The following is a 22764-nucleotide window of genomic DNA, read 5'->3' as shown; positions in this document are numbered from 1 at the left end:
TCTTCAGATGAAAACTGGCTTATGGACCTTTGGTTTCCTCCTCATGAATTCAATAATCCTTGATCTTGCTGACATTGTGAGAGAGGTTCTTGTTGAGGCACCACTCAGCCAAATGTTCAATCTTCCCCCTATATGCTGATTCATCACCACTTTTGAATCAGCCTATGACAGTGGTGTCTTCAACCAACTTGAATATGATATTGGAGCTATGCTTAACCATACAGTCATAAGTACAAAGCAAGTACAGCAGGGGCTAAGCACACAGCCTTGTGGTTCACCTGTGCTGATGGAGATTGTGGAGGAGATGTTGTTGCCAATTCAAACTGACTGTGGTTTGCAAGTGAGGAAATCAAAGATCCGATTGGGCAAGGAGGTATTAAAGCCAAGGTCTTGAAGACTATTGTCTAGTTCTGAGGGGTTGATAGTTTTGAATGCTGAGCTGTAGTCAATAAAAGGCATTCCTGATGTATGCACCTTTGCAATCCAGATGTTCCAAGGTTGAGTGAAGAGCCAAGGAGATGGCATCTGCTGTGGATCTGTTGCGCAGGTAGGTAAAATGGACCAGATACAAGTCACTTCTCAAACAGGAGTTGATGTTTCATCACCAACTACACAAAACACTTACATCCGCTGGAATCATCCAAGAGCTACTGGATGATAGTAATTGAGGCAAGGTTTCACATTCTTCTTAGGCACCAGTCTAAGTGAAGTCTTATTGAAGCAGATGGGTACCTTAGACTACCAAAGCGAGAGGTTAAGGACCTCAGTGAACAGTCCAGCCACCTGATCAGCATGCCTTTAGTACTTGGCCAAGTACCCCATCTGGGCCAGATGCTTTTTATGGGTTCACCCTCCTGAAGCTGTTCACTTGCCAGCCTCAGAGTCTGAACATACAGGATCATCATGGGCAGTGGGAGTTTGTGATGGTTCCTCCATGTTTTGACAGTCAAATTGAGCGTAAAAGGCATGGAGCTTATCTGAAAGCAAAGCCCTGCTGTCATCTATGTTGCTTGATTTTACTTTATAAGAGGTGATAATATTCAAGCTCTGCCACAACTGTCGAATATGTTCATTCATTCAAGTTTATCCAGAATTGCCACTTTGCCCACGAAAGGGCTTTTTAGAGATCGTACCTGGACCTCTTGTAACTTTCTTAGTCACTAGACTTGAATGCCTCAGCAGATGGTGGATCACATGGTTCATCCAGAGCTTCTGGTAGGGGAGGACGGAATGATTTTGTGGAGCCACAATAGTCTATAAGTGTTTTTATAATGTCCTTGACCACCATTCAGATCCACAGATGAGCCCTTGAACACGCCCCAGTCCACTGACTCGAAACAATCCCATAGCTGTTCCTCTGCCTCCTCCATCCACACCTTTGTCCTAAACTCCAGATCTTTGCTCTTTAGCCTCTGGCTGTATGCAGGAAGGAGAAGGACAGCCAAATGATTAGATTTACCATGGTACAGTAGGTATTCCTTAACTTAGTATAACAGTGGTCTAGTATGTTGAAACCTGTGATGCTACAGGTTATATGCTGATGACAATTGGGCAGGGATTTCTTCAAACAAGCCTGGTTAAAGTTCCTGGCTTGATTTGAAGTGTGTTAGGATGGACTGTTTCATGTTTGGAGATGGCATCATGCAGTATCTCAAGTGCATGATTATAATCAGTTGATACTGGTATGCAAGCTGCAGTGAGCTTCATGGATGAGAATTCCCTTGGTAAGTAGAACAGATGGCATTTTATTGTTAGGTGTTGAATATAGACAATAGACAATAGACAGTAGGTGCAGGAGTAGGCCATTCTGCCCTTCTAGCCAGCACCGCCATTCACTGTGATCATGGCTGATCATACACAACCAGTATCCCGTTCCTGCCCTCTCCCCATATCCCTTGACCCCGCTATCTATAAGAGCTCTATCTAACTCTCTCTTGAATGCATCCAGAGACTTGGCCTCCACTGCCTTCTGGGGCAGAGCATTCCACATATCCACCACTCTCTGGGTGAAAAAGTTTTTCTGCATCTCTGTTCTAAATGGCCTACCCCTTATTCTTAAACTGTGGCCTCTAGTTCTGGACTCACCCATCAGCGGGAACATGCTTCCTGCCTCCAGTGTGTCCAATCCCTTAATAATCTTATATGTTTTCATCAGATCCCCTCTCATCCTTCTAAATTCCAGTGTATACAAGCCCAGTCGCTCCAATCTTTCAACATATGACAGTTCCGCCATTCCGGGAATTAACCTTTTGAACCTATGCTGCACTCCCTCAATAGCAAGAATGTCCTTCCTCAAATTTGGAGACCAAAACTGCACACAACACTCCAGGTGGGGTCTCACCTGGGCCCTGTACGCAAAACCTCCGCATCGGAGCACCACTAAGAGTTTTTCATGAAATACATTCTGCCTTTTCCAAATCACACTTCAGTCCATCCTGTGAATCAAGAAGCCTTCAGGTCTGATTGCCATATCTGGCGTGTTGATGTTAGCTCTTGTTTCCTTCCAATACAGCAATCTTGTCCTCCAGTTCTGTTCACCAGCAACTGCACATTTGCTAACAAGATGTTAGGTCGAGGGGTCTCCTTCCTCTGTATTTCTGCCTGGCTGGGAGAACCCCCCCCCCCCCCACTCCTGCCTCACTTCCAGCTATGGCAATGAGGGTGCCGTACCTACTTACTTGAGAGTTAAGTCAATAATGTCCTTTAGAAAATCATGAAATCTGTAGTTCATTAAGTTGAATTAAAAGTTCATTGTTTAAAGGGAAATGACATGCTTCAGATCTCAGTGGGAGAAACTCAAAAGATGTATTGTACATGTAGAAGTATTGTGCGTAACCCACAGAATGTTGCCAGCGTCCACTGGTGCCATCTTGCCCATACTTTATCCCTTATTTCCAGGGAATATGGCTTTAATAGTGTTTGGTCATTAATAACCCAGGTAGATTGTCAATGAGTGCAACCATTTGATTGGTTACAACTTCCTATTACACCCATTTTTCTTACTTTGCATGCATGTAGAGAACTGTATCCTCCTAGTCTGCATTGAAGTACTGAGAAATGCATAGGATTATGATGACTAAGTGTAGCAATTCAGAAATAAGAGTTATTTAATCTTCAACTCCCTTTTCCCAAAATTCCTCCCCTACACTGAGATATACAATCACGGGGACTGTACTAAATCACAAGTGTTTCTTTATTAGGTCCTCCTTACTTCCAAAAATGAGAATAGCATCCACAACATGCTCCATCTGAGGATGAATATTTAACAAAGTTTATTATTGTTGCTGACTTGATGCTAGAATGAACCCTGAGCACACCATCAATAAAAAAATGACACAGATTCAGCAGATGGCTTCACCAAGTTATCTGCTTAATGGGGATCAATAAATCCAATCATACTTGCTACACCCACATCCTGAGAACAAGTATTAATGTTGCTATTGGTTTATTATTGTCTCAAGATACAGTGAAAATCTTGTCTTGCATACTGTTTATACAGGTCAAATCATTACACAGTGCCTTGAGCTAGACTAAGGTAAAACAATAACAATGCAGATTAAAGTGTAAAGTCTACTGAAAAAGTTCAGTGCAAGTAAACATAGAGTACAAGGTCAGAACATGGAAGATTGTGAGGCCAAGTGTCCACCTTATTCTACGAGACATCTATTCATGAGTCTAACATTAGTGAGATACCTGTAGATGCTGTCCTTGAGCTTGGTGGTGCGTGCTTTAAGGCTTTTTCATCTGTTACCCAATGCGGGAGGGGAGAATAGAGAATGCCCCAAGTGGATGGGGTCTTCGATTATGATGGCAGCATGAAGAACAGTTAGAATTCTTACAGAGGAGGCTGGTCCCTGTGATGAGCTGAACTACATCCAAAATCTCTGTAGTTCCTTGCTACCAAATGCTGAGCAGTTACCATATTGAGCTGTTATGCATTCAGACACAATGCTTTTTTATGGTACATTGATAAAAATTGGTAAGAGTCGATGGAGATATGCCAAATTGTTTTAGCCATCTGAGGAAGTAGAGCTGTTGGTGAGCTTTCTTGCTCATGACATCAACGTGGTTGGACCAGGACAGGCATTTGATGTTGTTCACACCTAGGAACTTGAAGGTCTCAAAGCTCTCAACTTCAACACAGTTGATGAAGTCAGGAGTATGTGCACAGGCCCCTTTTCTGAAGTCAATGACCAGTTCTTTAGTTTTGTTGACATAGAGGGAAAGGCTGTTGTCATGCCACCATGTCACTGGGCTCTCTATCTCCTTCCTGTACTCCAAATCAACATTATCTGAGAGTCAACCAACGACAATGGTATCATCTGCAAACTTGCAGATGAACTTAGAGCAGAATCTGTCTATACAGTCATGAGTGTACAGCAAGCAAAATTGGGGCTGAGACGTTGGAGGCTGAAGCTGTGGTGGAGGTGTTGCTTCCTATCCTTATTGATTGGAGTCTATTGGTTTGGAAATCAAAGATCCAGTTGCACAGGGAGACATCAATGCCCAGGGTCCGGAGTTAGGTGATGAGTACACTTTCAATAACAGTATTGAAGGCAGTACTGTAGTCAATAAACAATAGTCTGAGGTAGATATCTTTACTGTCCAGATGATCCAGAGGGAAGTGTAGAGCCCAGGGAGATGAGGCAACATGAAAGAAACTGTGAATTAAATGCAAACATTATGTGAAGCTGCCACAGCCAGAGGAGGTTTTAGATGTTCACCAAATGTAAATTCTTAGCATTTAGAAGTATAACAGTAATGATTTGAGTTGCAATGTACTGTAAGTCTAAATTTATTTTTTCTATTAAAAATGTTGTAAAGCATATCTACCCAGCAATAAATGAAGGCCAAGATGAATGAGATTGTAACTTGAAAGTCAGGCATCCATGAGCATCAGATGGTGTTCATCAACAAATCACTTGCAATACCAGAGGAAACAACACACTGGACTACTGTTACACCACCATCAAGAGTGTTTACCATGCTATTCCACACCCTCACTTTGTAAAGTCTGATGACCTTACTGTACTTCTGCTCCCTGAGTGTAGACGGAGACTGAAGACTGCAGTACCAGCAGTGAGGACCAAGAAGGTCTGGACAAGGGAACCACAGGAGCACTTACAGGATTGCTTTGAATCGGTGGACTGGACCATATTCAGGGACTCATCTTTGAATCTGGATGAGTATGCTACAGTTGTTACTGACTTCACTCAAACTTCACTCAAATGTGCCATGATGTATGACAGAGCGATCATGGTCTTTCCACAACCATGATTGTCTGTGGCAAATTTTTCTACGGAAGTGGTTTGCCATTGTCTTCTTCTGGGCAGTGTCTTTACAAGATGGGTGATCCCAGCTATTATCAATACACTTCAGAGATTGTCTGCCTGGTGTCAGTGGTCACATAACCATGACATGATATGCACCAGCAATTCATACGACCATCCATCACCTCCTCCCATTACTTCACGTGACCTTGTTCTGCAGGCTAGCCCAGGGAAAGAGTGCCTTACACCTTCTTTGGTAGAGATGTATCACTACTCTGCCGCCCTAAAAAGATGTATTTATGTAATGCAATATAAAAATGCAATAAAAAATAAATTATACTGATGATGTGATTGTTCTGCAGAAGATAGATTTTTTAAATGCATCTGCATTCATTCTGTGAAACATTGATAATAACTCTGCATAAACACTGAAACAAAATGGCCTGTATGTTCAAACTTAAGAATAAAATATACAATTAGAAGCAAGGATTGATAACCTACTGCAATTTTAAATACATAACATTTTTCACTGCATATGATTCAAAAGAAAAATCTATTAAATGCTGAAATTCCATGATATAATATAATTGCATTATACTTATACTGCACTCTCATTAATAAGATACATATCATTTCCTTGTGGTCACTATTTTCTTCTAGTTTCTCTTCATGTTCTTTATAAATTAATTCTTGCCTATGCAATCCATGTCTTGTTTCCTATTCCACTAAATTGCTGGCTTTCTAACTTCCCTTCCCCTCTCTGAACTTTAATAATACATTAATAATTTGCAGCTCCCTTTCAAAAAATAGCACTAACACCTCATCAAGTACTTCATCTTGTCTCTTTACAAAACATCACTCTACTTGCATTTCTTCATCAGCGCTATGATGAGCAATCTTCAAGATTCGTGTCCATCTGTCACAATCCCCTGACCTAACATCTTCAAGCACTTTACCATTCCTTCACAACAGCTAAATGGTGATCTCTGAAGTCAAAAATTGACTAAGATTCTCTCAGCAGCTTTTCACAGGGATTATTTAATATTCTTATCTTGATTTCTAATTTAATAGCACTGCTAACACACAGTTGAATCTTGGCTGGCTTACTTTAGACACCGCAGCCTGATTTCTCACTCCATCCTAGCTGTATCACCTCGAAAACTATCCTTAGCAATCTTGTTGTTAATTTCTGAATATTGCATAACCTTTTGAGTATTTGTTGATAGCACTTGTCTTTGCTTCTTCCCTTCATGGTTTGTTTTCAAGCTGTTGCTTTTGCATTAATCCTGTGTCAGCCACTTCTTGTCCTCAAGTTGAATGTTGGGAAGAACAATGTCAACTCCCACCATAGATACTCATCTCTTCTTCACTTACTATCACTGGCTTACAACATCATCATTCATTTCAACCTAGAGTTGAAATTCCAATCTCATGCCCTCTTCTTCATACGATTGCTTCCATCTATCATGATATATAATGCATCCGATAATATTTTATAGACCCCCATATATTGACATGTTGATCACAAGAGAAATTGATTCATAAGCTGACATAATTCATAAATGATTCAGTGCTAAGAAGCAGAGGGTGATGATCAAAAGTTGTTACTTCAGACTGAAGATGTGTGTGTGGCGATTTGCCATAGGGGTCATTGCTAAGGGCTTTGTTGTTTCTACTTTTTATCAACAATTTGGATGTAAATGTAAAGGCATGATTTATAGTAGCTGCTGTTGCAGACAGCATAGAAGATTATGAAACATTACAGAGATATCTTGAACAATTAAGTATGTGGGCCGAGAAAAGGCAAAAACATTTCAATCTAGAGATTTGTGAGGTATTGCATTTTGGGAAATCAGATGAGAGTAGGTCTTGTACAGTGAATGATAGGATCCTCTGTTGGAACAGAGGACCCTGAGTGCAAGTGCATAATTCATTGAAAGTGGCATCTCAGTTAGATTGGGTGGTGAAGAATGCATTTAGTATGTCAGCCTTCATTGAGTGTAAGAGCTGGGAAGTTATGTAAGAGTCTAGTGAAAAGTGCAATTGAAATATTGTGTATAGTTTTGGTCATCCTGTTACAGGAAAAATGTAATTAAACTAAAAATACTGCAGAAAAGTCTTGAGAGGGCGTGGCTGAGTTTTAAGGAGGGGTTCTAAGGACTAGATCTTTATTCCCTGGAATACTTAAGCAGTATCCTAATAAAGACATATAAGATCATGAGGGACAGAGAGTGGGTGAAAAAGTATTTTTCCTAGGGAGAAGATGCAAAAAGCAAGAGGTTTTAGCTTTATGATTAAAGGCAAAAGCTTTCAAAGAGGCATCAGGGGCAGCTTCTTCATAGGAAGGATGGTATGTATTTGAAATGAGCTGCCAGAAATAGTGAATGAGGTGAGCACATTAGCAAGCTTTAAAAACCATCTAGTTAAGTACATGGATAGGAAATGAGAAGAGAGCTATGGCCAAATGTGAGCAGATGGGTCTAGCTCTCAGAGCAACAGAGATAGCTTGGATGAATTGGGCCTGTAAGATTTATAACTCTATAACTAATTAAATTTTTATGGATTTCACAATGCTACCTTGCTGCAAGTTCTGTAAATATATTGTATATATTGAATTAAACTAACTTAATGTTCCACTATTTTCAAGATATTCTTAAATGCATTGAAACCATTGGTAATCGTGGTGAAGGGCTCTGCCGTTTATTCAGTAAATTAGTTTTGTTGGATTCACATTGATTAGAGTGGTTCTGTATTTTAATTACTAATTTGTTTAGTGTTGGGCACTTTCTGCTGATGGAATACTGAAATCACAATTTCTCTTAGCATTCTATATTGGAAGGTGAGTAGGCTATTCCTCCGGCTCATCATATGTAAATGTGTGAGACCTGGCTGAAGGGGAATCCGATGTTTCCCACAGTGTAGTGGCATACGAATGATCACTATTGGGATTTAAACTTCTTGAGTGAGGTACTGGGGTCTGGAAATACTTAAGTCAAGACTTTGTTCCAGAAGTATTGGTATCGGGATGAGGACAAGAGGAGGAATCAAAATGAAAAGAAATATTTTGCTGTATTAGTACCAAGTAGTTATCCTACAACTAGATGTAATTTTCTTGAACCTACCCTTTTAATCAGAAGATAGTAATGCTTATCAAATTCGTTGTGGACAAATTAATTTGTCATAGTAAGTTGCACGAGAGCTACTGGAATAAAGAGAAAAGCTGTAAAAGTAGCTAGTGCTTTCCAAGTGTATATGATGAATAAGCTCTTCTCAGGCTTCCAGCTGGGTATAGGTATCGATTATAACTGACATCTCAATGACAAACTCCGATAGAAGATGGCGGAGTTTGTCATTGAAATGTCAGTTATAATTGATACCTGTACCCAGCTGGAAGCCCGAGAAGAGTTTATTTGTAGAAAGGTTGTAACACTTCCCTGACTGGAAATATCATACAGAATGTTAGCTTTTCAAGACTTTTTATTTCAAAGTTCAAAACAAACTTATTATCAATGTACGCATATGTTACCATATACTATCTTGAGATTCATTTTCTTGCAACCACTAATAGGAAAGAAAAGTTTGCTTTGCTGTAGAATACCTACTGGAAAGTATACTGATGTCCTATAGTTCAACAATTGCAATCATCTTGGCTACTTGCGGTAGCATTTTGCATATTTTAGTGCATTAGCTGTCATGAGCTAACAGGACGTGAAAAATGAGAGCACAGAGATTCCATATCATACTTACTTTGATTCATAGATTTAATCTATGCTTTATTCCTATTTGTAAAGCTTCCATTTTGACAACTTTCAGATATGGTTTCCAAATGCTGCATGAAATGAATATAATTTATACCCTGAGATCACACCCTCAGGAAATAATTCATGTCTTCGCACTCTGATAGCTGACTGAGAAATCAGATTGCGTTATTGGAAAGACGGATTAGAAGCAGCCTCGGTACCAGCTTATTTGAAGTGTGTGATTTACCACGTGTTAATAAAATTAGTGATACTTTCAACCTGAAGGGATGCAATATACAGTATATGGCTTTGAGTATTGTTGGGGGGATGCCCTAGCAGAGGAAAACCAAAACAGCTGGGTCTTGGAACTGAATCTGGCTCTATGGCTCAGAAGGGAAGTGGGGAAAAGAGGTGAGCTGTAGTGATAGGGGTTTCGTTGGTTAGTGGAACAGAAAGTAGGTTCTGTGGACGAGAATGAGATTCCCAGATGTTACGTTGCCTCCCAGGTGCCAAGGTCAGGGAAATCTTGAATTGGGACCACAGCATTCTTAAGTAGGGGCCAGAAGTGGTGGCCCACATCAGTATCTATGACATGGGTAGGAGGGATGACAAGGTCCTGAAAAGTACGTTGAGGGAATTAGATGCTAAGTTCAAGGTCTGGACATCCAGGGTTGTGATCTCAGGATTGCTACCTGTGACACGTGCTAGGGAGGCCTGAAAAGGGAAAATTATACCGTTTAACACGTGGATGAGGAGGTGGTGCAGGAGGAAGGACCTGTACTTAGGGGATGGCTTGCAACGGAACTGGAATGTATTACGTACCCGTAACTGTTTAAATGAACCAGCAGCAATAGATTATGCCTGGAGTCTGGTTTTGATGTCAAAACCATTGTCTTTATCAGTATTTACTTAATATAGCAACTTAAACAAGTATAATCAAAAGTTAACAGTGTTATGAGTATACATATATGTAAATATAACTTTCAAACTATTGAGCTCGGCATGTGGGCACCAGGCTTAAAATCATAAAATGGTAAGGTATGAAAGTTCAGTTCATTCACAGATTAAATGATGTAAGAGAGATATTTGTAATCCAAGGTGAATGTTGAGAGAAGGCAGTTATGTCGTATTCCACAGGTTCCACGGTGGTAAAACACGATAACCATCGCAATAGGTTTTATCCGTCGTTGTTCCAAATCCACTTACGAATTATCACCAATTGTAGCTTATCACAGGGGTACCATCTTCAAAGGGAACTACCACCCAGGCAAGGGTTAACACATAGGTAGATTCCACAAGGTTCACACAACACACAATCACACAACATGATAGCCACTTATCGATGAGCTGCATCGATGCTCAACCCACCCTTGTGGGCACTCAAAAGTTCCAACCAGTGACCCCTTAGTCACTGGTTTCCTTCCATTGTCCGACTCTAACTGCAACTGACTGTGTGTGAGTGAGTGTCCTTGCTTAAATCAAAACAAGCTGCAGAGTCAAATAGTTCTGCCCCTCTCTCTCTCAGTCATAACAGTCCACGGCAAGATAAACCTAAGGGTTCATCACACCTCCTCCCAAAAAAAAAAAGAAATTTTGCTCAAAAAGCAAAATGTTAACTGCAAACTATAGAAGCTAAAACAATATATATGTGATTATCATGTAACACATAGCAGAAGTGTATACAAATACCAGTTTTTTTCCCTTGAACTTAGCTTGACATCGGGACAGACAATCTGCAATGATATTGTCTGCGCTTTTCACATGCTTTATTACCATATCATATCCTGCAAAATCAGACTTCAGTTTAATAATCTTCTGTTTTTATCCTTTACCTTACTCAGAAACACTAAAGGATTATAATCAGTGTAAACCACAAGTGGTTTCAGTGCAGGACAAGCATAGACATCAAAACATTATAAAGCCAAAATGAGTGACAACATCTCTTTCTCAATAGTGGAATAATTCTTTTGATGTTCATTAAATTTCTTTGAAAAGTAAGTTATAGGATGTTCAACATCATCGTCATCTTTTTGTAATAACACTGCCCTGGCAGCTTCATTGCTGGCATCCAAAGCTATAAAAAATGGCTTTGTAGAATCAGGTGATCTGAGCACAGGTGTTGCATGGAGCGACTGAGCAGAACCCAAGTGTAGGACACAGGCACAGAGATAGAGTTGGGGATGCAGGTGCAGACGTGAACGTTGAACAGCAAACTGGAGAAATCTTGACACGGAGACGGGGTCCTCATGGAATATCTTGAAACTGGAGCTGAACTTAGGACAAACGTTTATAAGCAGTTGAGAAATGAAGTTATCACATGGGAATAGACCAACAAACTGGCAACCTGTGATAGTGATGCCATCATATTTATTTCACAGTCTCTGATGAAAACCAGGTGTACTGTAATTGAGTAAACTAGCAGCAAATGGAGATCTAATGACTGAAATTAGGGCATGATCGGGGAGAAAGAAGTGTTAAAGGGGAACAGCAAACCAGAACCATGACAACAGGCTGATGATATAGAATAGCATTTAATTGATCAAATGCCTCCTGACAAGGCTCGGTCCAAACAAACTTCTCACCCTTCTGTAGGATATTAGTTAGGGGAAGAGTGATATCAGCAAAGTTCTTCCAAAACTTATGGTAATATCCAACCATTCACAAAAACCTTCTAAGAGCCCTCTTACCTGTTGGAACAGGGACCTCAACAATTGCTTGGACTTTTGCCTGAACATGAGCCAGCATGCTTTGACCTACTACATAGCTAAGATAGGTCACAGTGGCATGGCCAAATTCAGTCTTAGCTAAGTTGACTGTAAGGTTGTCCTTGGAAAGCCTATCAAACAGCTTTTCTACTGCCGACATATGTCCTTCCCAAGTGTCACTCCTTATGACTATAGGAATCCAATATAGGCATCTGTATTTTCTAACCCTCGAATTACAGAATTAATCATTCTTTGGAAGGTTCCTGGAGCATTTTTCATTCCAAATGGCAAAACGTTATATTCATACAATCCAGAAGGTATCAGAAATGCAGAAATTTCTCTGCCTCTCTCCATCAATGGAACAGACCTTTTAACAGATCAATCTTTGTAAGGAATTTAACTTTTCCAGCCTTATCAATGCAATCATCCACCCTAGGGATATGGTAAGCATCTGTCTTTGTTACTGCATTTACCTTCCTATAATCAGTACAAGATCTAACGCTACCGTCAGGTTTGGGCACAATAACACAGGGTGAGGCCCTATCTGATGTTGACAGCCTGATAATACCATTTTTCAGCAAATATTCAATCTCCTGCTCAGCCAATTTACTATTTTCTACGTTCATGCAATAAGGGTGCTGCTTAATTGGGTCAGCTTGACCAACATCTACATCATGCACAGCGACCAAAGTTTGTTTGGGTACATTAGGAAACAAATCTTCAAACTTTAGAATTAATTCTTACAGTTGTTGTCATTGTATTGACTGCAAATGGATCAATTTGTTATCAATGTTTTCTAAAATAACTGAGTTCATAAGCCTCACTGAGACTATGTTTGGCTTGTTAAAATTTTCAGATGAGTCAGTTATCCTATTCTCAGGCCCTCTAGTTTCACATGTTCCCACAACAACACTCACAGATGGCATCTCTGGGTCAAAATAATGCTTTATCATATTTATATGTACCATCTGTGTGGGTTTTCTTCGATCGAGTGTTTTAATAAAAAAGTTCAAAGAATCTATTTTAGAGATTATTTCGTACGGCGCGCTAAACTGTGCTTGGAGTAGATTTCTCAACATTGGAAATAACACGACTACTTTGTCTCCCACGTGATATGTCTGTTCTCGAGCTCGCTTATCAAAATTACGCTTTATTTTTTCTTGAGAAGCCTTCAAGTTTTGTCTCGTTAGACTACAGACTTGGTGTAATTTATTTTTGAACTCCAAAACATAGCTTAACAAGCTAACATACATTTCTTCATCTGTCCACAGTTCCCTCAGCAAGGTCAAAGGTCCCCTTACTCTGTGACCAATTACGAGTTCAAATGGACTAAAACCCAAATGGTTCCTGTACCAATTCTCTTACAGCAAATAGGAGCAAATATACCCCCTCATCCCAGTCTTCTCCATTCTCAAAACAGTATGTCTTAATCATTGTTTTGAGGGTAGAATGAAATCTTTCTAATTCTCCTTGTGATTCTGGATGGTACACAGATGATGTAATTTGTTTAGCTCCCAGTTCACAAACTGGAATAATCCTGATGTAAAATTACTGCCTTGGTCAGATTGAATTTCTTTAGGCAAACCAAACAAAGTAAAAAATTTGATGAGAGCCTTTACCACAGTTTTAACTTTAATATTTCTTAGAAGGATCACCTCTGGGAATCTGGATTCAGTGCACATAATGGTTAACAGATACTGATGGCCAGCTGTTATTCTTGGCAATGAGCCAACACAATCCACTATAACTTTGGAAAAGGTTCACCGAATGCAGGTATAGGCCGAAGTGGGGACACTGGGATGGCTCCACAACTTGACAAGTGTGACAGGTTTTGCAAAAGGTCACAACATTCTTCCTCAGATTAGGCCAGTAAAATTCTTTCCTAATCCTGTTTCCAGTTTTATTCACTCCAAAATGTCCACCTAAAGGCATACTGTGAGCTATAGTTAAAATTTCAGTCCTATAGACTTTAGGAACTACAACTTGGTGAACAATTGCCCATTCCTCATTCACAGGTACACTAGGTGGTCTCCACTTCCTCGTCAATATCCCATCCTTGAGATAGTACCCTACTGGCACTTTTTTAATCTCACCATCTGATAGAGCTGTTTCTTTTAAAGCTTCAATCTCAGGATCTTGATTTTGTTTCTCTACAAACTCCTTCCTAGACAAAGATAAACCTTTCCCATCAGACTTACTCCCTGAACCCTGTTGAAACAATGAAGGCAGAAAAGTCAACTGACAAGTCATCATCACCTAAATCCTGACTTTGGTTATCCTGGGCATCAGAAGTATGCTGCACAGAACCATCTGTGTTGGCAGACTTTTTAGTCATGCTTCGTGTTACTGCACAGGCAGGATAAATATCAACATCCATCTGTGGGTCATCAGTGGCAGGCTTATTTGTCAGCTGCACTGCTGGACAAACTTCATCCCCTGCTATGTCATTTTGTAACAACAAAGAAACACCCTTTATCAGTAACTTGGGTTGGCTCCTTATCTTGACAGGTCCTGAAAACAATCCAGACTTCAAAATTACCTTATGCAAAGGTACAGAAACCATACCTTTCCCAATACCTTTAATAACACTTACTTCATCAGTTTTAGTCTCATCACTAAACTTTAGAACCCTGTCTAATATAAGTGACTGAGAAGCACAGTGTCTCGAAGAATTTTCACTGGTACCGGGGTTGACCCCTCATTCACTGACACCAACCTACCTGATTTAAAAGAATTGAATCCATTCATAACTCGGTCAGACTTCTCAGTCCTTAACTGAGCCTCAACAGAACGTTCAGAACCCGGTGGGTTTTTGGGTGCTTCGGCATACTGAAGACAGGCATTTGGGACTGCCTCCTTTTCCATTCTCTTCTTCAGAATGGAACAATTAGCCATCATGTGACCAGCTTTCTTACAATAGTAACAAGTAAGACCAGAATTTTTCTCCTTCATCTGCCTCCTTCATCCTTACTTTTGTCACTAGTTCCCAATTTAATTTCTGGTTTACTCTGGCTTTATCTCTGCTACTCTTTTGGAAGCTCTTATTCGGGGTAAACTTAGCCTTGTGGGTTAGAGCAAACTCATCTACTAATCTAGCAGACTCCCGTAAAGTGGCAGTATCCTTTTCATCTAAATACGTCTTTATATCATCAGGGACACACCATTTGAATTCTTTAATCAAAACCAACACTTTCAAGCTGGTTAAAATCATCATTTAAATTGTTAGATGTGCACCAATGATCAAAATACACAAGCTTCTCATAAGCAAATTCCACATAAGTTTGGGTCATAGACTTTTTCAAATTTCTAAACCTTTGCCTATAAGCTTCCGGAACCATCTCATAAGCTTTAAGCACAGCCCATTTCACCATATCATAATTAGCTGCATCTTCAAGTGATAGAGCCGAATAACCTTGTTGGGTTTTACCCTTGAATACACTTTGTAACAAAACAGGCCAACTCCTATGCAGTCATTTTTGACTCTGAGCCACCTTTTCAAAATGCAAGAAGTAATTATCAATTTCTGCTTCATCAAATGGAAGTACCAATTTAACCCGATTGGCACTAAACCCCTCACCAGGGTCAAGCACTAGACCACCTTGCTGCAATCTCTCTATATTTTTCAGCTCAACTTCCTCTGTCTTTCTGCTTCTGCCCTCCATTTTTCTGCCTCTGCCTTCCGTTTTCCTGCTTCCTCAGCCTCAAACTGCCTTCATGTATCCTCAAACTGCCTTTGTCTTTCCTCAGCCTCTAACTTAAGTTGTTGTAATTTTATTTGTTCAAACTGTAACTGCACCTCAGGATTAACTGGTTTACTTTCAGGAAACACATCCAAATCCTCCACTTTAAACACATCCGTAGATGCATAAGATTCAGCTATTATCCTCTGAATCTGTGCCCTCCTCATTGCCGATTTCACTTCAGTAAGTTTTAACTTTTTAGCAATACTCAACAACTCAAACCTTCTGGCATTCTCTAATGCCTCAAAGGTTGGAGCTTCCAGAAATGTATCAACATTCTTTGCTATTATTTTCACACACAAGTAGATCAAAAGGGTAACCCAATCAAATCGGTATTTGATCAATCAATAAGTCCCCAAATCTGTTCATATCCCGGACGAGCCCCCAATTTTGTTACGTACCCGTAACGGTTTAAATGAACCAGCAGCAATAGACCCCGCCTGGAGTCTGGTTTTAATGTTAAAACCATTGGCTTTATTAGTATCTAGTTAATTTAGCAACTTAAACAAGAATAATCAAAAGTTAACAGTGTTATGAGTGTACGTATGTGTAAATATAACTTCCAAACTATTGAGCTCAGGGGGGAGGTGGACACCAGGCTAAAAATCCTAAGATGGTAAGGTATGAAAGTTCAGTTCATCCACAGATTAAATGATGTGAGAGAGATATTTGTAATCCAAGGTGAATGTCGAGAGAAGGCACTTACGTCACATTCCACAGTTTCCATGGTGGTAAAATAGGATAGACATTACTGTAGGTTTTATCCATTGTTGTTCCAAATCCACTTACAAATTATCGCCAATAGTAGCTTATCATAGGGGTACCATCTTCAAAGGGAACTACCACCCAGGCATGGGTTAACATATAGGTAGATTCCACAAGGTTGCCCCAATCACACAATGCGATAGCCACTTATCGTTGCATTGGGTCGATGCTCAACCCACCCTTGTGGGCACTCAAAAGTTCCAACCAGTGACCCCTCAGTCTCTGGCTTCGTTCCATTGTCCGACTCCAACTGTGACTGACTGTGTGTTAGTTGAGTGTCCTTGAACCATAGAACCATAGAACATTACAGCACAGAAACAGGCCTTTTTGCACTTCTTGGCTGTGCCGAACTATTTTTCTGCCTAGTCCCATTGATCTGCACCTGAACCATATCCCTCCATACACCTCTCATCCATGTACCTGTCCAAGTTTTCCTTAAATGTTACAAGTGAGCCCGCATTTACCACATTTATCCTTGCTTAAATCAAAACAAGCTGCAGTCAAATAATCTCTCTCTCTCTCTCTCTCTCTCTCTCTCTCTCTCTCTCTCTCTCTCTCTCTCTCTCTCTCTCTCTCTCTCGCTCTCGCTCTCTCGCTCTCGCTCTCTCTGTCATAATAGTCCATGGCAAGATAAACATGGGTTCATCACAAGGGGGACTAATACTCTAGCAGGTATGTTTGTTAGAGCTGCACAGGAATGTATAAATTAGAGTTGCAGGGGGATAGGTACCAAAGCACCAGAACAGAGAGTCAAGAGGCTGTGGAGAAAGGTGTTGTTAGGACTACATACTAAGTCAGGAATCAAAAGGTTGAGCATGTTCGGACTAATGTTCTGAGCTGTGTACATTTCAACTTAAGGAGTATTACAGGAAAGACGGATGAAATTAGGGCATGGATCAGCATGTGGAATTAAGCCATTGCAGCCATTAGTGAAACTTAGTTGCAGGAGGAGCAGACATGAGGAAATCTGCAGATGCTGGAAATTCATACAACACACACAAAGTGCTGGTGGAACACAGCAGGCCAGGCAGCATCTATAAGGAGAAGTCCTGACGAAGGGTCTCGGCCCGAAACGTCGACAGTGTTTCTCCTTATTGATGCTGCCTGGCCTGCTGTGTTCCACCAGCACTTTGTGTGTGTTGCAGGAGGAGCAGGACTGGCAGCTTAGTATTCCATGGTTCTGCTTTTTTAGATGTGATAGAGCAGCAGGGATAAAAAGGTGGCATTACATGTCAGGAAAAATGTCATGGCTGTGCTCAGACAGGACAGACAGGAGAGCTTATCTTGTGTCTTTTTACGGGTAAAACTGAGAAATAAGAAAGGCATGACCACGTTAATGGGATTATATTATAGACCACACAACAGTTCACAGTATTTAGGGGAGCAAATTTGCAGGAAGATTGAAGACTGTTACAAGAAACTTGAAGTTGTGATGGTAGGTTATTTTAACTTGCCACATATTGACTAAGACTGTAAAAAGGCTGATGGGAAAGAGCTTTTCAAATATGTTCAGTACATAGAAGTCCCAACTAGTGAGAATGCAATACTAAATCTCCTATTAGAGAATGAAACAAGGAAGGTGACAGAGGTTTGCAAGGCGGAGCACTTTCAGTGTTTATTAAAGGTGACGGATGTCAGGCTCACCAGCCTATAATTTCCAGCTTATTCATAGAGCATTTTTAAAACAACGGAACAACATTGGCTGTCCTCCAATCCTATCCTCCAATTTTAGATCATTAGTCCAACCTTGCTAAATGCATTTAGTGATCATACTCCCATTAGTTTAAAAGTAAATTATAAAGAAGGATCGATTCTAATTTGAAGAAAGGCCAATTTTGATAGTATCAGAAAAGACCTGGCAAGTGTGCATTTGGGATAGGTCGATTTCCAGCAAAAGTATATTTGGCAATTGGGAGGCCTTCCACCTGTCAGAATAAATGGCAAGGATAAGTGCTTTAGGGAGCTTTGGTCTTTGAGAGATACTGAAGCCTTAGTTCAGGAAATGAAGAAGGTGCATGGCAGGATAGGAAGGTAGGAAAAAATGAGGTACGTGATGAGTATAAGAAATGCAAGAGAACACTTAAGAATGAAATCAGGAGGGCTAGGAGAAGGCATATGTTTGCTTAGCAGATAAGGTGAAGGGAATCCTGAGGGCTTCTATGGATAGATTAAGAACAAAAGGATAGCAAGGGATAAAATTTGTCCTCTGGAAGATCAGAGTGGTAATCAATGCATGGAGCAGAAGGAGATGGGGGAGATATTAAATAGATTGTTTGTATCTATATTTACTTGAGAGACAAACACAAAGTCTATTGAAGTGAGGCAAAGCGGCGTCAACATCACGGACCCTATAAAAATTACAGACAAGGAGGTGTTTGCTATTCTAAGGAAAATTAGGGTAGATAAATCCCCAGGGCCTGGCATGGTGTTCTATTTGATCCTGTAGGAAGCTAGTATAGAAGTTGCCAGGGCCCCAGCAATGATATTTAAGACACTTGTAGCCACTGCTGTGGTGCCGGAGAATTGGACGATAGCCAATGTTGTTTAGTTGATTAAAAAACACTCCAAGAGTCAGCCAGTAAATCATAGGCTGGTAAGCATGACATCAGCTGGGCCGGTGAGCCTGACATCAGATGTGAGTAGGTTATTGCAAGGTATTCTAAGGGACCAGATATATAAGTATTTGTAACAATATGGATTGATTAAGGATAGTCAACATGCTTTGTGCATGGTATGTTGTGTTTAACCAATCTTACAGAGTTTTTTGAAAATTTGATGAAAGCAAGACAGTGGATGTTGCCCGCATGCAAGGTCTTTGACAAGGTCCCACATGGAAGGTTGGTCAAGAAGTTAAAGTTGCTTGGCATTCAAGATGAGGTAGTACATTGAATTAGACATTGGTTTTGCGGAAGAGGTAGTGGATGGCCGGCTGTCTGACTGAAGGCCTGTGACTAGTGGAGTTCCACAGGGATCAGTGCTGGATCATTATTGCTTGTCATCTATATCAAGCATTCTGGATGATAACGTGGTGAACTGGATCAGCAAATTTGCAGATGAGGCCATAGTGGACAGCAAGGAAGAATATCAAAGTTTGCAGAAGGATCTGGACCATGTGGAAAAATGGGCTGAAAAATGGCAGATGGAATTCAATACAGACAAGTGTGAGGTTGCAGCTTGGGAGGACCAACCAGGGTAGGTTTTATTTGGTGAGCAGTAGGGGACTAAGGAGTGTGGTAGAACAGAGGGATATGAGAATACAGATCCATAATTCCTTGAAAGTGGTGTCACAGGTAGGGTTGTTAAGAAACCCTCTCGTACACTGGCTTTCATAAGTCAATGTATTCAATACAGGAGTTGGGTTGTTATATTAACATTGTAGAAAACATTGGTGAGGGCTAGTTTCAAAGTTCTAAAGTTCAAAGTAAATTTATTATCGAAGTATATATATGTTACTATGTATCACCCTGAGATTCATTTTGTTGCAGACATACTCAATAAATTCAATAATCACAATGGAATCAATGAAACACCACACTAATGGGGTAGACAAACAGTGTGTAAAAGACAATAAACTGTGCAAATACAAAAACAAAGAGAGAAATAATTAATAATAAATAAACAAACAAATAAATAGATAAATAAGTGTATAAATAAATAACATAAAATAAAATCAGCAATAAATATCAGGAACCTGAGATATAGAGTCATTGAAAGTGAGTCCAAAGGTTGCAGAAATAGTTTAGTGATGGGGAAAGTGAAGTTGAGTGAAGTTATCCCCTTTGGTCCAAGCACTTGATGGTTGAAGAGTAATAATTGTTACTGATTAGGAGTATAGTGTGCAGTTTTGGTCACCGCCCTACAGGAAAAGTGTAAGTATGATTGAAAGACAATAGACAATAGACAATAGGCTCTGTACAAATGCAAGAGGATTTCCTTGCTCTTGTACTCAATTCCCTTTGTAATAAAGGCCAACAGTCCATTAGCCTTCTTCACTGCCTGCTGCACTTGCTCATTCACCTTCAGTGACTGAAGAACAAGGACCGAGATCTCTTTGTATTTCTCCCTTACCCAACTCTACACCATTCAGATAATAATCTGCCTTCCTGTTCTTACTCCCAAAGAGTACTGATAAAATATACAAGGATGTTTCTGGGACTTGTGGGCCTAAGCTATAGGGAAAGGTTGAATAGGTTAGGACTTTATTCCCTAGAACGTAGACGATCAAGGGGAAATTTGATAGAGGTCTACAAATTTTTGAGGGGTATAAATAGGATAAATGCAAGCAGGCTTCTTCCACTGAAGTTGGGTGAAAAAACAACCAGAGGTAATAGGATAAGGGTGAACATTGAAATGTTTAAGGGGAACATGAAAAGTAACTGCTTTACTCAGAGGATGGTGAGAGTATGGAACTAGCCACCTGTGCAAGTGGGGGATGTGGATTCAATTTCTATAACTAAGAGAAATTTGGACAGGTGCATCGATGTGAGGGGCATGTTGGGCTATGGTCCAGGTACAGATCCGTGGGATAAAGTAAATTAACTGTTTGCTATGGACTAGATGGGTTGCAGTGCTGGTTCTGTACTATAGTGTTCTATGACACTGTGAACCCTATAAACTTGGAGTATCACATTCAGTTCTGGTTGCCTCATTATAGAAAGGATGTGGAAGCTTTAGAGAGGGTACTGTGGACATTTTCCAGGATGCTGTCCGGATCTTAGGAGGAATGGTTGAGTGAGCTAGGGCTTTTCTTCTTGCAGTGAAGGAGGATGAGGAATGACTTCATAGAAGTGTATAAGATTATAAGGGGCATAGATAGAGTAGAAAGCCAGACTCTTTTTGACAGGACGGCAACGGGTAATATCAGGCAATATACTTTTAAGGTGAGTGGAGGAAAATTTAGGGGAGATGTCTGAGTATGGTTTAAACACAGAGATTAGTAGGTACCTGAAGTGCAATGCTGGGGGAGGGTTCAGAGACTGATATATCACAAACATTTAAAAAACTCTTAGATGGCACCTGGATGAAATAAAAAGGGAATTTTATTGGCTGTGTGGGAAGGAAGGTTTAGATAGATTGTGGAGTCGGTTACAAGGTTGTTACAACATCATGTCCAAAGGGCCTGAACTATTCTATGTTCTATAGTCTACCAATCGTCATGCTTATAGCAATGAGAGGAAACCAAAGAGCCAGAAGAAAGCTACAAGGTTATAGAGGGAACATGAAAACAGCAAAATGCAGCCAAGATCATGATCAAAACTCAGATCTCTGGAACTGTGAGGCAGAACATCTAATCACTGTGTTCCCATAGCAATGAGAGAGATCAGTCATTCTTGCATACTGTTTTAGACTTGATTCAATAGAGCAGAGAACATAGAGATCTACAGCACATTGCAGGCCCTTTAGCCTACAGTGTTGTGCCAACCATGTAACCTACTCTAGAAACTGTCTAGAATTTCCTTCTATTTTTCTAAGATCCATGTACCTAAGAGTCTCTTAAAGGACCCTATTGTATCCACCTCTACCACTGTCACTGGCAGTACATTCCATGCACCCACCACCCTCTGTGTGAAAACCTACCCCTGACGTCCCCTTGTATCTACTTCTAAGTACCTTAAAACTATACACCCACATGTTAGCCATTTCAGCATGAGAAAAAGCCTCTGGCTATCCACACGATCAATGCCTCTCATTATCTTATACAACTCAATCAGGTTGCCTCTCATCCTCTGTCACTCCAAGGAGAAAAGACCAAGTTCACTCAACCTATTCTCATAAGGCATGGTCTGCAATCCAGGCAACATCCTTGTAAATCTCGTCTGCACTCTATAGTATCCACATCCTTCCTGTAGCAAGGTGACCAGAAATAAACACAATACTCCAAGTGGGGACTAACTAAGGTCTTATAGAGCTGTAACATTACCTCACAGCTCTTGAACTCAATCCCATGGTTGATGAAGGCCAATACATCATACACCTTCTTAATGACACTGTCAACTTGTGCAACAGCTTTGAGTGTCCTATGGACATGGGCCTCAAGCGCTGGCTGATCCTCCACACTGCCAAGAGTCTTACCATTAATATTATAGTCTGTCTTCAAATTTGACCTACTGAAATGAACCACTTCACTCTTGTCTGGGTTGAACTCCATCTGCCACTTCTCAGCTCAGTTCTACATCCTAAACTTACTAAACCATCATTCAACTTCCCTTTGCCTTCTGTGGTCAAGCCAATTCTGGATCCATAAATTAAGGTCCCCTTGGATGCCATGTCTCCTTACTCACTGAATGAGCCTTGCATGGGAACCTTATCAAGTGCCTTACTGAAATCCATATACACTACATCCACTGTTCAATCTTAATCAATATGTTTTGATACCTCCTCGAAGAATCCAATCAGGCTTCTCAGGCATGACCTACTGTTGACAAACCCAGGCTGACTATCCCTAATCAGATTATTCCTCTCCAAATGCTCATTAATCCTGCTTTTCAGGATCTTCTCCAACAACTTACTCAATGGTCTATAATTTCCTTGGTTATCTATACTC

The sequence above is a fragment of the Hemitrygon akajei genome, chromosome 3, assembly GCF_048418815.1.
Source record: "Hemitrygon akajei chromosome 3, sHemAka1.3, whole genome shotgun sequence".
In the NCBI taxonomy this organism is placed as follows: domain Eukaryota; kingdom Metazoa; phylum Chordata; class Chondrichthyes; order Myliobatiformes; family Dasyatidae; genus Hemitrygon; species Hemitrygon akajei.
Note: the sequence above shows the minus strand (reverse complement) of the source record.